The sequence below is a fragment of the Sciurus vulgaris genome (genome assembly GCF_902686455.1).
Source record: "Sciurus vulgaris genome assembly, contig: HiC_scaffold_442_arrow_ctg1, whole genome shotgun sequence".
Classification (NCBI taxonomy): Eukaryota; Metazoa; Chordata; class Mammalia; order Rodentia; family Sciuridae; genus Sciurus; species Sciurus vulgaris.
The window spans coordinates 4428143-4444158 of NW_027632595.1; the positions used below are offsets into that span (position 1 = coordinate 4428143).

Genomic DNA, 16016 nt, shown 5'->3' on the forward strand with positions numbered 1-16016 from the left:
CTATCCCTTTGTAGTAGAGTTGAAGATCTGGTATTGCAATATCCCCTGCTTTGCTCTTTCTGCTAAGGATTGCTTTAGTTATTCTGGGTTTCTTATTTTTCCAGATGAATTTCATAATTGCTTGCTCTATTTTGGTAAGGTATGTCATTTGGATTTAATTGAACTTGCATTGAATCTGTATAGCACTTGTGGTAGTGTGGCCATTTTGACAATATTCATTCTGCCTATCCAAGAACATGGGAAATCTTTCCATCTTCTAATATTTCTTTAATTTCTTTCTTTAGTGTTCTGTAGTTCTCATTGTAGAGGTCTTTCACCTCTTTTGTCACATTGATTCCCAAGTATTTTATTTTTTGTTGAAGCTATTGTGAATGGGACAGTTTTCCTAACTTCTCTTTTTGAAGATTCATCACTTATGCATAAAAATGCATTAGATTTATGAGCACTGATCTTGTAATCTGCTACTTTACTGAATTCATTTATGAGTTCTAAAAGTTTTCTGGTGGAATTTCCAGGTTCCTCTAAATATATAATCGTGTAATCAGTGAACAGGGATAGTTTGAGTTCTTCTTTCCTATTTGTATCCCTTTAATTTCTTTGGTTTGTCTAAGTTCTCTGGCTAGAGTTTCAAGGACGAGGTTGAATAGAAGTGGTGAAAGAGGAGATCCCTGCCTTGTTCCAGTTTTTGTTCCTTGTTCCAGGAATGCTTTCAGTTTTTCATGATTTAGAATGATATTGGCCATGGGCTTAGCGTAGATGGCCTTTACAATATTAAGGAATGTTCCCACTATCCCTCTTTTTTCTAGTGTTTTGAGCATGAAGGGATGCTGTATTTAATCAAATCATTTCTCTGCATCTACTGAAATAATCATGTGATTCTTGACTTTAAGCCTGTTGATATGGTGAATGACATTTACAGATTTCCAGATGTTGAACCAACCTTGCATCCCTGGGATAAAACCCACATGATTGTGGTGCACTATCTATTAAATATATTTTTGTATGCGATTTGCTAAAATTTGATTGAGAATTTTTGCGTCGATGTTCATTAAGGATATTGGTCTGAAATTTTCTTTCCCCAATGTGTCTCTGTCTGGTTTAGGTATCAGGGTGATATTGGCTTCATAGAATGAGTTTGGGAGGGTTCCCTCCTCTTCTATTTCATGGAACAATTTGAGGAGTATTGGAATGAGCTCTTCTTTAAAGGTTTTGTAGAACTCGGTTGAGAACCCATCTGGACCTGGGCTTTTCTTTGTTGGTAGGCTTTTGATTACTTCCTGTATTTCATTGCTTGAAATTGATTTATTTAAGTTGTGTATGTCCTCCTGGTTAAGTTTAGGTAATTCATATGTCTCTAGAAACTTGTTGATGTCTTCAAGGTTTTCTGTTTTGTTGGAATATAGATTTTCAAAATAGCTCCTAATTATGTTTTGTATTTCACTTGTGTCTCTTGTGATAATTCCTTGTTCATTCAGGATTTTCATAATTTGAGTTTTCTCCCTCTTTCTCTTTGTTAGTGTGGGTAAGGGTTTATCAATTTTTTTTTCAAAGAACCAACCATTTTTTTGTTAATTTTTCCGATTGTGTCTTTTGTTTCAGTTTTGTTGATTTTGGCTCTGATTTAACTATTTCCTGTCTTCTACTTTTGGTGTTGGTCTGCTCTTCTTTTTCTATGGCTTTGAGCTGTAGTTTTAAGTCATTTATTTATTGATTTGTACTTATTTTGTTGAATGTGCCCCATGAAATAAATCTTCCTATAAGTACTGCTTTCGTAGGGTCCCAGAGATTTTGATATTATGTGTCTTGTTTCTCGATTACTTTTAAGAATTTTTTTACCCTCCTGAAGTCTTCTGTAAGCCATTCAACATATAATAGCATATTATTTAATCTCCAGGTATTGGAGAAGTTTCTGTTTCTTATTCTGTCATTTGTTTCTAATTTCAATCCATTATGATCTGATAGAATACAAGGTAGTATCTCTATCTTCTTGTATTTGCTAACAGTAGCTTTGTGGCAAAAAATATGGTCTATTTTATAGAAGGATCCATGTGCTGCTTATAAGAAAGTATATTCTTTCTTTATTGGATTTACATTCTATATATGTCCATTAAGTCTAAATTGTTGATTGTGTTATTGAGATCTATGGTTTCTTTGTTCAGTTTTTTGATGGAAGATCTATCCAGTCGTGAGAGAGTTGTGTTGAAATAGCCTAGTATAATTCCGTTGTGTTCTATTTGATTTCTGGAATTGAGAAGGATTTGTTTGACGTACATGGATTAGGCAATGTTTGAGGCATAGATATTTATGATTGTTATGTCTTGCTGATTTATGCTATCCTTAAGCAGTATGTAATGTCTTTCTTTATTCCTTCTGACTAGTTTTGACTGGAAGTCCACATTATCTGATAGGAGGATGGATGCTCCAACTTTTTTGCTGTGTCCATGTGAATGGCATGTTTTTTCCCACCCGTTCACCTTTAGTCTGTTGGTATCTCCTTCTATGAGATGAGTCTCTTGCAGGCAGCATATTGGATTTTTGTTTTTAATCCAATCTGCCAGTCTATATATTTTGATTGATGATTTTAGGCCATTAACATTCAGGGTTATTATTTTGATATGATTTATATTCCCAGTCATTTGACTCATTATTGTTTTTTCACATGATTTGGTTTCTCCTTTATTTGGTTATAGACTAGTTTCCCCCATTGCTGATTTGCACCATTGTTTTTTATCTCTTCCTCATGGAATATTTTGCTGAGAATGTTCTGTAATGCTGCCTTTCTTTTTGTAAATTCTTTTAGCTTTTGTTTGTCATGGAAGGATATTATCTCATAAAATCTGAAAGTAAGATTTGCTGGGTATAAAATTCTTGGTTGGCATCCATTTTCTTTCAGGGCTTGGTATATGTTGTTCCAGGCCCTTTTAACTTTTAGGGTCTGGATTGAAAAATCTCCTGATATTCTTATTGGTTTCCCACAGAATGTAATTTGATTATTTTCTCTCATGGTCTTTAATATTCTGTCTTTATTTTGTATGTTGGGCATTTTGATAATAATGTGCCTTGGTGTGGGTCTGTTGTAATTTTGTTTGTTTGGAGTCCTATAAGCCTCTTGTACCTTGTTTTCCATTTCATTCTTCAGATCCGGGAAATGTTCTGATATTATTTCATTGAACAGATTGTTCATTACTTTGGTTTGTTTCCCTAAGCCTTCCTCAATACCAATAATTCTTAAATTAGGCCTTTTCATAATATCCAATAATTCTTGTAGATTGTGTTCATGATTTCTTACCATCTTCTCTATTTGGTCAACTTTGTTTTCAAGATTAAATATTTTGTCGTCAATGTCTGAGGTTCTGTCTTCCAGGTGTTATATCGTATTTTTTATGCTTTCTATGGAGTTTTTAACTTGGTTTATTGTTTCCTTCATTTCAAGGATTTCTGCTTGTTTTTTTTTTTTCTCAGTATCTCTAACTCTTTATTGAAATGATGTTTTGCTTCCCATATTTGGTCTTTTAACTGTTCATTGTTGCAGTCATTTAATGCCTGCATTTGCTTTTTCATGTCTTCCTTCAATGCCTGCATTTGCTCTTTCATCTCCTCGTTTACTTCCCTGATTGTTTTAATTCTGAACTCCCTTTCTGACATTTCTTCTGCTGTGCTGTCTTTGGGTTTTATTGATATAGTACCTAGGTTTGTTTGGAATATTTTCTTCCCTTGTTTTCTCATATTGGTCAGATATCAGTGGGACTCTGAGATATTGCAGATTTCCTCTTAGGCTTATAGTATCCCTGTAGATTTCCAGCATATCACCTCCCAGCCTTCAGTAGCCTGAAGTCTTGGAGGAACTTGATAATGCAGTGTTTCCAAAGAAAGCTGCCTCTAGCTCGCTACTGGGTCCATGGCTGGGGTATGGTTCTGCATGGGAATCCTCTCACTTGACAGTCCTGCTCCTAGAAGCTGGCTATAGACAGGGTCTTCCCTGCCTGGGGGAGCCAGGGTGCTAGGGGAAATCCTTTCCCTGTCCTGCCTTCATCCCAGAAGCCACCTGCAGGCTGGGGCCCACCGCTGGGTCCGGGGCTTGGAGCTGGCTCTGTGTGGAAAAGCTCTCACTGGGCTGCCTGCTCCAAGAAGCTGGTGGTGGAAGGAGCCTGCTGTGGGAGGAAGCAGGGCTGCTTGGGGAAATCTCTTGATGTCCTGCCCTGGTCCCAGAAGCCCCTGCGGGCCTGGGCCCACCACTGGGTCTGGGGCTTGGAGCTGGCTCTGTGCAGAAAGGCTCTCACTGGGCTGCCTGCTCCAAGAAGCTTGTGGTGGAAGGAGCCTGCCATCAGAGGGTGTAGGGCTGCCTGGGGAAGACTTTACCTGCCCTGTCCTGCTCAGAGAATCTGTCCCTGTCTGGGCCTGCCACCTGGACCAAGCTTCACCTGGTGGGAGAGACTCACCCCACAGCTCTATGTTATTCCGAGTCTCTCATTGCCTCCTCTTCTTGAATCCTGGGTTCTGGAGTGATGGGAGATTCAGTCGCCCTCTAGTCTGCCATCTTGGATCTCCTCCAAAGCATTTTTTTTCTGAATATTGTTTATGATTTCATTGGTAAAACCTCACTTATGAGAACATTGACTATAAGATGTATAAAGAAACAGTTAAAATTATGAACATATGTAAGTGAGATTGCCACTGATATCATTTATGTCCAAGAGTGGTTATTCCCAATGGTGCAAAATTCTGTTTTCATAGTACCAGTCATTAATGCCAGGATAAAGCTTCCATCATCCCTTGAAATCATTGTCTATATTGAGGCAGATAATAGTCTCAAATGAGTCTTATATTTAACTTTTAACCAAATAGCTACCTTCTAGAATGGGACCTTTGTGGTTAGGGTATAATCAGTAATTTTCCATTTCATTTCCTTAGTGGATGTTCGAAAAAAAGTGTCCTTAGATGCAGTTAATGGGGAACTATGAAAATTTTGTAGGGGTCTTATTGTTTTCTCATGTTGTGTGTGTTAATAGGCTGAAATTTTGCATGCATTTAGAAGGATACCCTCTTTGGTGTGGGTCCTTTTGGGGTATAGCTTCCTCTGTGTGATATGCTTCAGCAGTGGTGAGGTCTCCATGTCAGATCCCCACTGAACTTGACCAACATGCATGGCTCATGGCCCACTTCTTTTCTGAATTGACTAATTGGTTTGGTGGGATTCTTCACAGCTGACTAGATTGGAGATTTTTATATTCCACTCAGCCAGATTTCATTGCCATATCTTTGTGCTCTTCCTTTGTGGATGTTTTTCTCATTCTAAAATCCAGTATTTCTGGGTTTTATCTGGCAGCAGACTCTTTGTGCTGACTCTCCACTGAGTCCCCCAGCCCCTATTTTCACATGCAGCCATACTCCAGTCAGTGTGACTTCATCTGTGGAAACATCAGGAAGCACTGTATGTGTCTGTGCCACCACTATTCTTTATTGGAAGAATTTTTAGTTTTTCTTCAATGAAATGTCATGCAATGTTGGGAGAAATCCTTGTCTAAAAGCAGTTAAGGTCTGAAGTGTGTAAACTTACAGAGAGGAGCATTCCAATTCTCCAACCTAGGAGTGTATCAAACTGCCCCAATTTGACCTAGTTTTGCCAAGGGAAACTGTATAAGATCCTAGTGGTCTGATCCCCCATGGCACATTGTGGATGGGCAAGAAACTTGCAATAAACTAGTTTGCAGGGTGCTCGCCACCAACCTGCTTCCCCCCTAACTCCCAGAGTCTGGGGGTCTTCACTCAGGAGGACTTACCTGCACCAGAGCTAGCTGCTCCTCCTACAGGCAAAGTAGAGGAAAGTGTTTCTCCTGGGAAAAGCCTTTTCCCTAAATAAGGAAATGCCTCAGAAACTCAGCCAGATGCTGTCCATAAATCAAAATATGCCAAGGAAACTGCTGATGGCTCACAGGGTCTGGGGTCCTAGGATCGATATTTGCAGGCAAAACCTGAATATCAAAACAGAATACATTAAAGAACATCCAAAAGTGTGATAGATTTAGTGAGCAGAAAGTGTGTATCATCAAGCTTTTTCAAATTTTCATGTCCTTATTATTTTATGGACTTCTTTATATCCACCACCAATACACCACAGGCCAAATGTCTCTGCTTGCCTTCTTTCAGTGTGACTTCTTTCAAATAGGACTTCTTGTGTCATTCCTGACCCTGCAAAGCACAATCCACTCATTCCCAGAATCATGGTGCACGTGAGAACACCATATCCTTCACCCAGTTCTACACTGCATCTCTTGAGAATCTCCATCAAAATTAAAAACAGTCTGTGAAAGGGCTTCATTCCTGTTGACACTGGACCTCCAATAATACTGGGAGACTAGGTTGCAAAGTCCCCGTTTCTATCAGCAAGATGTAACACAAATTTATCCCCAAATCATAGAATTTGACTTCAAGTCATTTGCAACCCAATGCAAAGAAAAACTTACTGGGAAAAGCCAGGGCCAAGGGCAGCTATCTTTGGTCCTCACCTCTTGCTTTTTCAGATGACATTGAGTTTCACGTGGAAAGTGCTGAGGTGTGCAAGTTCACTTCACTTGCACAGAGTGTGGAGTGTGCCCAAGAAGACTGGTCATTGACAAAGACAAGTGTGGTTGTCATTGGAAGTTTCTGCCATTGCAACCTGGTGAGCATCATCATCTTCGAGAACTTGCTGAGGATATACCCCCATGAGGACACTCATAAGATCGATCTGACCTATCAGTTCCTGCGAGTTGACTCACCTCAAGGAACACCTCCTCTTAAGAACTGCAGGTGATCTGGGAAGCACTACTAACTTTCACCACAGCTCCATGCTGAAAGTTTGATAGGAAAAGACTTGCATCTGGTACTTTTTCAACTGGTACTTTTTCAAACGTCCTGATTGAGTTGATGAAAAGAGGAGAAACAGTTGAGATGAAGGAGGGTTAGCCTACAAATAAGACTTTTTCCCCCCTCTAAGGGGCCAGGGATTTGAACCATGGACCTTGCACATACTAGGTGAGCCTCTCCAAAAGGAGCTACTTCTTCAGCTTCAGTGGAACCCCTTTTAGCTACCCTATAGATCATCTACTGGTCTGACTCTGTCAAATTCTCTGCAGAAAACCCATCCCCAGACAAAACAACAAATTTCTAAGAAATTCTTCATCTTCATTTTCACAGCAATCCTGCAAGAAACCTTTTGTGCACGTCAGGACCCACAATCTAGGGGTACGTCGTGAGGGGAAAAGTTTACCCCTGTCTGTTGAAAGTGGAAAAGACTTGCAGCTCATCACTGAGCAGAAAATGATGACAGTGAGCATGGAGGCCAGGAGGCAGGAGGAGAGGCAGGCATATTTGGGAAACAGAATATGCTTAGGTGGTGAGTAGGAAGGGGGAATTCTGGGATCATTTGCACATGGATCCCTAGTCATTTCAATCACAATCTGCTGATTCCTTCCTCAGTCCTGTTTCCTCCTGTCATTTTCGTTGGAAAATTTCTAAGCAGGAGATATCTGGGCAAAAGCCACAACCCATTAGAAGTGCTGGATCTTGCCTACCATCTCACTGATGGAGGAGGTAGAGGAAGGTGTTTCTCCTTGGCAAAGCTTTTTTCCTAAAATAGGGAATGCCTCAGCAACTCAGCCAGATGCTTTCAATAAATCAAAACAGGCAAAGGGAAGTGGTGATGGCTCAAGGGGTCTGGGGTCCCAGGACTGATATTTGCTGGTAGGAAAAAAAAAAAAATCCTCATCCAATGTCCATCTGCTGCTAGTTACGTTTGCAGCTCTTTCTCTCATGATTAAATGGAGTGAGATAAGTGGCTGAGAGTCATATCTGGGGTCTCTCAATCATTAAACTTCAATCCGTTCCACTCTGAAAATGGTCTCAGTAGATTTCCAGTGATCCTGTGCCATGAAAGCAAAAGATGGGAGAGTGACTCTCTTTGAAGTGGATGGGGCAGGGTTTGGGCATGGTGGATGCGAAGGGCCCTGAGGGTCCCGTTGGAGAAAATACTTTCTCTGTCTCCCCAGAGGCTTTCTCCAGGCCTTAGGCCAGCCACCTGGTTGAGGAGTGGATTCTATGACCTTGTGGCTGCACCACAGACAGTGCAGTGGTGTCACGGTTCCCTTGGCAACCAGAGATGCTTCTGCTCCTGGCCATTTCAGACCAAGATTCAAAACAAGTGCTGGCTCCACAGTGATGGTAAGAGGAAAAACAAAGGGAGCAAGGGTCAGGGGCCTGATGTTAAAAGAAAGGTGATCCTGAAATTTCTGAATTTAGCTAAATTACTCCATTTGAACAATATTAAACACTTTGTTGTTTGTAGTACTCTAATTGAAACATAGTTGAAACTTTTGGAGTTCTTTGTATACAGAATTGCACCTGTTGGGACTTAACTCTCAGTTACATTGTTTATAGTGTTAACACAAACAATTTTAAACCTTTTTTATTCACCAATCTTTGAAAACACCAACAATGTTTAAGTACGATACCCATGGAATTAAAGGAGTTAAGAGTACTTGATGTTATTTAACAATTAGCATTTTAACTTTGCAAATTAATCAGATGTCGCTAACAAGCACATTTTAGTAATCTTATATATGTTAAGCCTAATTTACTTATTTTACTGTAAGACCAATGTATCAGAAGAGTATTGAACAATATTTGCTGGCTCTTTCCTGTTGAAGAAAAGTCCTAGAAACAACTGGTGTTAGACATTTATACACATCAACATTTTCTTAGTTTGACCACCTAGAGATTTGAAAGTTAATTTCAAATACATTTAACTTTTATTAGTTTACCCATATTAAATTGAACCTTTTTAAATCATGTAAATTAAAAGTATTTGGATCCATTTTTTAAATTTTAATTTTATGCACACTTATTATTCATATCAATTTTTCAGGTAAATACATAGACAATACAATATTAGACAATAACATATACACATAACACAAAAGCAAAGCTTTTGTAACATTTATCTCCATTGCAATGTAACAGAGGTTTAAAAATTACTTGAGTTGGATGGAAATAAAACTGATCAAAAAATTATTAACCTAGGTATGTAGGATCAAATCTATGAGCTCAAAAATATAGCATTTAAGAAAAATACAAAATAAGAATCCTAGAAAAAATAACAATGACCATCAATTGTAGCATAAAAGAGTGAGGAAGAGGAAAGCAGAGAGAAGGGATGAGAGGAAGGGAGTGGGAGAGAGAAAGTGAGTTAGTTCTGTGTTGCAGCCCAGAAGAAGTTTAAAATGGACACTTTTTTCTTCATTCTCAGGTTGGTCCCATGCTGAGACTGCTGCAGTTTATATTCCAATGAAGTCTTCTGCAAGGGCAGGCAGGGGAAATTTCCTAGGACCTTTTAACCCTCTTTCCTGGTTGAGAAATCAGGTTAAGTTTGAATGTAGAAAATCATGAAACATTATTTGCCACTACTTTTGAGGAATGGGGATGCTATATTATACCCCTTACTGCAACAGGCCACAGGCTGTTGGGCTGTTTAGGGTCATTTAGGGTGGGGAAGAGGCCATGAGGAGTATGATTAGGTTTCTCCACCTATATTTATTGCTGAGGAATGTCCTTTTCTCCAGTTACTTACAGAGAACGAGAAGTAGCTGGAGAGGTATCACCTTTTGCTATCTCTGCCATATTTTCTTCACCATTTTCCCCAGGGTGGGGGGAACTACAGGGTTTGTTTCACTTTCTTCTATAGTCTGAGAGAGTAAACTTTTTGGATCTACATTCTCTGTTGGAACTCCCTTTAAACAGGCATACATCACTGTTAGTATAGGATAAAGGGTGCTGGTGGCACTAAACCCTTCTGCCTTCTTAAGGGGGGCCATGTCTTGGAGTGGGGTGGGGAATCCAAGACCTTCCACCCCATCAGGGACCAAATTGATGGGGTACACTGCAAATGGATTCTCAGGAGAAAAAGAAGACCCTTTTAAAGCTCCGTGCTTTATGGAGGAAACTCCAGAGGGAGCGAGAGAGGGCAATTCACTCCAAGGGTATAGAGGGGGAGGAGCAGATAGTGGAAGCCCTTTGTTATTATTGGTGTCTGTCTCCTCATCCTCAGAAGTTATAATGCTTGAAGTGAAGACCTGGGGGGGTATTTTCTTGTGTTTTGGTTCCACCTTAAGCCCACTCTGTGAGAGATGTGCCTCTACAGCTGTGAGCTGCGGAGCTCTCTGCCTAGGGGGGAGATTGGAGTAAACAAATCTTTCAAGAACAAAGGGAAGGACTGTAAAGTAACTTGCAATGAGTATCCCTAAGCCTAAGATAGGGGCCCCATGGGAGGACAAAGGGAGTCTATCTTATGACAAACAAAGAGGTGTTTAGGATCCAATATATTTTAGTTCTTCACGGGGGAAATTCTGTGAGTTGTTACATCACAGCCATTTGTCCTGCATGGTGTCTCACGTAAAAATCTTCACAGAGGGAGACCTGATTCTGAATTTGGGAGGATCAATCCCTTATATGAATTCACCAAGAGAACCAAAGGGGAAGGTACAGCCGCTGGCAGGGGGGGCATGTAACTCGAGTCAGCAGCAGTGTGTGCCTTTTCTTGGGGATTAGGACAATTAGGATGAACAAAGAAGAAAGAGGTCCTATGATTACCCTCACAAGACTGTCAGCACACAGAATATGAAGAGGCTCTTACCAAATCAGGAACCTGGGGGGCCTCGCCAATCCCAAGAAACGATGAGTAATGAGGCATGTGGGTGCCAAGTAGTCCCAGCTACTTGGGAGGCTGATGTGGGAAGATTGTTTGAGTCCAGGAGGTCTGTGCTGTAGTGTGCTATGCCGATTGGGTGTCCACACTAAGTTCGGCATAAATATGGTGACCTCCTGGGAGCAGGGGGCTACCAGGATGCCTAAGGAGGAGTGAACCGGCCCAGGTTGGAAATGGAGCAGGTCAAAACCCCCCTACATATAGTCAGGAGTAGAGCCTGACTTGAACTCAAGATTCAAATGCTAGTTTTCTTTCCACCTCCTCAATTACCTTACCAGTGGAAGGCATCAACAAAACAGGTCGTTTTTCTCTTTACAAACAGATTAGACTTCCTATGAGAAGAAAATGGCCTGTCACCACTTTATGAGCTCTCCTTCACCTGATTGGTATTAAAGCTTGTGACCAGAGCTCTGTCATCTCTCAGGACTCAGGACTGTGAGAAAATAATCAGCTTGCCCCGCATGGGTAGGAAGACTGTAAAATTCTAAAGGACTTTTCGGCCATAGTATCATGGCCATTGCTCCCTCTAATCAAAGCCCCTGGATGCATATCACTTCCTGGACACCTCACTACAATTGAACTCAGCACACTGACATTTCAGGGACTATGATGGGACTCAGAGAAACAGGGAGACTGACTGCGGAGATCCTCTAGGTGTTGGCAGGTTAAGTGCATCCCCGCCATCTAGTGGTCATGAGTGGCAATGGCGGGGATCTGTGCACCACGACCCAGGATTTTCCATATAAAATAGATGTGGTCCTCCCAAACTAGTCCTCTCAATAGTGGTCATAGAACAGCGACATGGTTTCCAGAACTTACTAAACAATTAATTGGTTTTTGCCCCCGTCTCCAGAGAAGTAAATTCAAAACATTTACAGGGTTTTGACTATTAGTCTTAGCTGTGTTTGAAGGTCTTAAGGGGAACATGGGAACAATATTCCCTGGATTCCTGAGCACTAAGGAACCATGAGTCTAGCCCCTTGTATGTCAGGGTCTGTGTATCTTGGTTGTAATTGGCTAATACTGGATGCCTGTCTTTCATGGTTGAGAGTGGTTTTCATAAAAATCACTTTTTCAAAGTGGTGAAAAAGATTCTTTTCTTGGAGAAGATACCAAAGCAAGGCATAGGTATTTAGCCCCAAGTGTGCACCTGGAAGGATTATAAAATTTAGGATACCCGAGCCACCCTGAATTAGATACTGCAGGTCTGGGTTGTGGCCTGAGTATCTGCATTGCTGTCAATTATTCTGATGAAACAGATGCTGGTTAGGGGCCCACATCCTTAACCATAATGTGACTTAGATGGGGCTGCTAAAGTGCAAGAGCAAAGGACCTTTAAATGTTTATCAAAGAAAAGAAAATGAGTTGCTAAGAACTAACCTCTGGATAGCACTTACTCAAGCTCAAACTCAACCGATAGCTAATACATCTAGGTTAGAAGGATCACACGTTTCAACACAAGTAATTACCCCCTGTGGTTACCCTTTTCTGCCTTTGGGAATATCCACAGACATAAGGGAGGTGAGGGTCTATCAAAAAGCAAGGTATTCCCACACCCAGGAGCACCAGGTCGGGGTCCCAGCTCCTCTCTTGAGATGTCTGCTATCTCTGTTATGACTTTTAAATAAAACTTGTTTTCTGTGCATGTCTTGGCTCACTCAGGTGTCAATCTTCAACACCTGGGGACCCAATCCTGATTTCCCATATCAAGAAGGGACAGACAGATTTGAGTGGTGAGAACCCCAGTCCAATTAAGATAATTATTTTATAAAGTGGGCCCACGGTGATGATCCCCACATGCTTTATTTTCCAAGAAACAATTTACCTGCATCCCTGCCTGGACTAAGTGGATGGGCTATGGCACATTCGTTAGAAATTACCTATATTCTGCAGGAAAAATGTAGGCCTGAAATAATGTTGATAAGAGGAATTTAAGTTACACTGAAGAGGGCAAATTTTGACTCTTTCCACAGACCAGATTATGAAACTAGGGGTGATAAAGATAATCTATCAGAATTTATGGTTAAGAATCCAATTAGAAACAGATTTGGCCAAGGTGACCTAAACTTGTCATTGGCAGTGTGGTCATGACAGTCTGATGTCATCCAGCTGTCAATCAAAAGTCAAATGCAGACCTAGGCAGGACTCTCTTGAAACTTCCCTGAGATCCTCCAATAAAACTAGAGTGCAGGAGAGGAAAACTTGTCTCTCCTCTCTGAGATAATTTGCTCTTTTGGGAGTGTCCCCTTTCCCTTGTACTATCACTTCAATAAACTCAGGTCTGTTACTTTGAGTGACATGACTGAAATCTTTCTAATTTGATGGCAAGAATCAGAATTTGAAGGTAGATCTTTGCACTGCATCAGTTTCTCAGAAGTCACCAGTCCTGTAAGCACTAAATATTTTAGAGAGTTCTCAAGATCTACATTGATATTATTTCAGCTACTTTGTCAAGCTTTCTGGCTATTCCATCTCTCCAGGAAAACTCAAAGGGAGAAAGTATAATATAGAGCTGAACACCAGGACTGTCTTTCTCCTCCACACAGTGGATGCCTCAGTTGATGTAGTTCTTAATATGCATTGTAGATTTATTAAAATATAATTTTCTTGAAAATAGAAAAAATAGTTGTTTACAAACAAGCCTACCGAGAAACTGCTACATATAATACAGAATAAAAGCAAGGACTTTCAGAATCAATTTTTCCATTGGACAAAATAGGCACAGTGCATACATCCCATAGAAATGTTTTATTTTAAAATCTAAAGAAAAATAAATGAATTTAATATGTCCTGGTTTATATTCATCTTCATAGAAGCCACTAGAGCAATGTAAATTTTAACCTTCTTTGCATAGGGAAGGGCATGTGAAGACAGAAACAAGTCTCTAGGACTCTTGAAAATTGTGGTCCAAAACGTGGCCAGAATTGGGTCATTCTCAAGACTTCTATGGATTGAATTTCTTTTCCCCACATTTTTATTAGTGTTTTATAGTTGTACATAGTGCTCAGATTTGGTACATATTTGTACATGCACACTCAAACAATATTATTTAACCAATATGGTTTCCTAGTTCTTCCCCCCTCCCTCCCCACCCCTTGGTTCCATTTTTTTAACTGATCTCCCTTTGATTTTTAGGAGATCCACCCCCAGGTTTGTTTTTCTTTTTTCCTCTCTCTAGCTTCCCTAGGGAGACATATATCCTTCAACCTTTTCAGTTTGACTTATTTCACTTAAGGTGGTTTTCTCTAGTTACATGCATTTTCCTGCAAAGGACACAATTTCATTTTTCTTTATGGCTGAATAAAAATCAATTGTGTATCTGTACCACATTTTCTTTATCCATTCATCAATTGATGGACACATAGGCCAGTTCCATAGTTTAGCAATGGTGAATTGTGCCCCTATAAATATGGATAAGCATGTATCCCTGTAGTATGATGACTCTAATTCTTCAAGATAAATACCAAAGAGTGGTATAACTGGGTCATATGGTCATTCCATGCCTAGTCTTTTGAGGAGCCTCGATACGGATTTCCATTATACTTACATTAATTTTCTGTCCTATTAGTGTAAGAATTTTCCTTTTACTTCATATTCTCTCCAGCATCTATTATTTGTGTTCTTGATGAATGCCATTCTGACTGATGTGAGATGAAATATCAGTGTAGTTTTTTTTTGTTTTTTTTTTTTATTGTAAACAAATGGGATACATGTTGTTTCTCTGTTTGTACATGGCGTAAAGGCATACCATTTGTGTAATCATAAATTTACATAGAGCAATGTTGTTTGATTCATTCTGTTATTTTTTCCCTTCCCCCCACCCCTCCCACCCCTCTTTACCCTCTATAGAGTAGTTCCTTCCTCCATACTTGCCCCCCTCCCTAATCCTAACTCTAACCCTTCCCTCCCCCCCATTATGTGTCATCCTCCACTTATCAGCGATATCATTCGTCCTTTGGCTTTTTGAGATCGGCCTCTCTCACTTAGCATGATATTCTCCAATTTCATCCATTTGCCTGCAAATGTCATAATTTTATCATTCTTTATGGCTGAGTAATATTCCATTGTATATATATACCACAGTTTCTTTATCCACTCATCAATTGAAGGGCATCTAGGTTGGTTCCACAGTCTGGCTATTGTGAATTGAGCAGCTATGAACATTGATGTGGCTGTATCTCTGTAGTATGCAGATTTTAAGTCCTTTGGGTATAGGCCAAGGAGTGGGATAGCTGGGTCAAATGGTGGTTCCATTCCAAGTTTTCTAAGGAATCTCCACACTGCTTTCCAGAGTGGCTGCACTAATTTGCAGCCCCACCAGCAGTGTATGAGTGTACCTTTCTCCCCACATCCTCGCCAACACCTGTTGTTGCTCGTATTCTTGATAATCGCCATTCTAATTGGGGTGAGATGGAATCTTAGGGTGGTTTTGATTTGCATTTCTCTTATTACTAGAGATGTTGAACATTTTTCCATATGTTTGTTGATTGCTTGTAGATCTTCTTCTGTGAAGTGTCTATTCATTTCCTTAGCCCATTTGTTGACTGGACTATTTGAATTCTTGGAGTAGAGTTTTTTGAGTTCTTTATAGATTCTGGAGATTAGTGCTCTATCTGAAGTATGATTGGCAAAGATATTCTCCCACTCTGTAGGCTCTTTCTTCGCATTGCTGATAGTTTCCTTTGCTGAGAGAAAGCTTTTTAGTTTGAATCTATCCCAGTGGTTGATTCTAGCTTTTATTTCTTGTGCTATGGGAGTCCTGTTAAGGAAGTCTGCTCCTAGACCAACAAGGTGAAGATTTGGACCTACTTTTTCTTCTATAATCTGCAGGGTCTCTGGTCTGATTCCGAGGGCCTTAATCCATTTTGAGTTTAGTTTCGTGCATGGTGAGAGATATGGGTTTAGTTTCATTCTGTTGCATATGGATTTCCAATTCTCCCAGCACCATTTGTTGAAGAGGCTATCTTTTCTCCATTGCATATTTTTGGCACCTTTGTCTAGTATGAGAAAATTGTATTTATTTGGGTTTGTGTCCGTGTCCTCTATTCTGTACCACTGATCTACCTTTCTATTTTGGTACCAATACCATGCCGTTTTTGTTACTATTGCTTTGTAGTAGAGTTGAAGATCTGGTATTGCAAAACCCCCTGTTTCACTCTTCCTGCTAAGGATTGCTTTAGCTATTCTGGGTTTCTTATTCTTCCAGATGAATTTCATAGTTGCTTGCTCTATTTCTATAAGGTACACAATTGGGATTTTAATTGGAATTGCATTGAAT

At 40.1% G+C, this 16016-nt stretch overlaps 1 pseudogene across 1 annotated transcript in view; it reads left to right on the forward strand.

Moving 5' to 3' along the window:
• LOC306652682 (chromodomain-helicase-DNA-binding protein 1-like) overlaps positions 1-6793 on the forward strand; it is a 77378-nt pseudogene extending 70585 nt beyond the window's left edge. Inside the window, exon 19 of the transcript in view lies at positions 6522-6793. The product of the transcript in view is annotated as a chromodomain-helicase-DNA-binding protein 1-like (transcript). The remainder of the gene's footprint in view (positions 1-6521) is intronic.
• The last annotated feature ends 9223 nt before the right edge of the window (positions 6794-16016 follow it).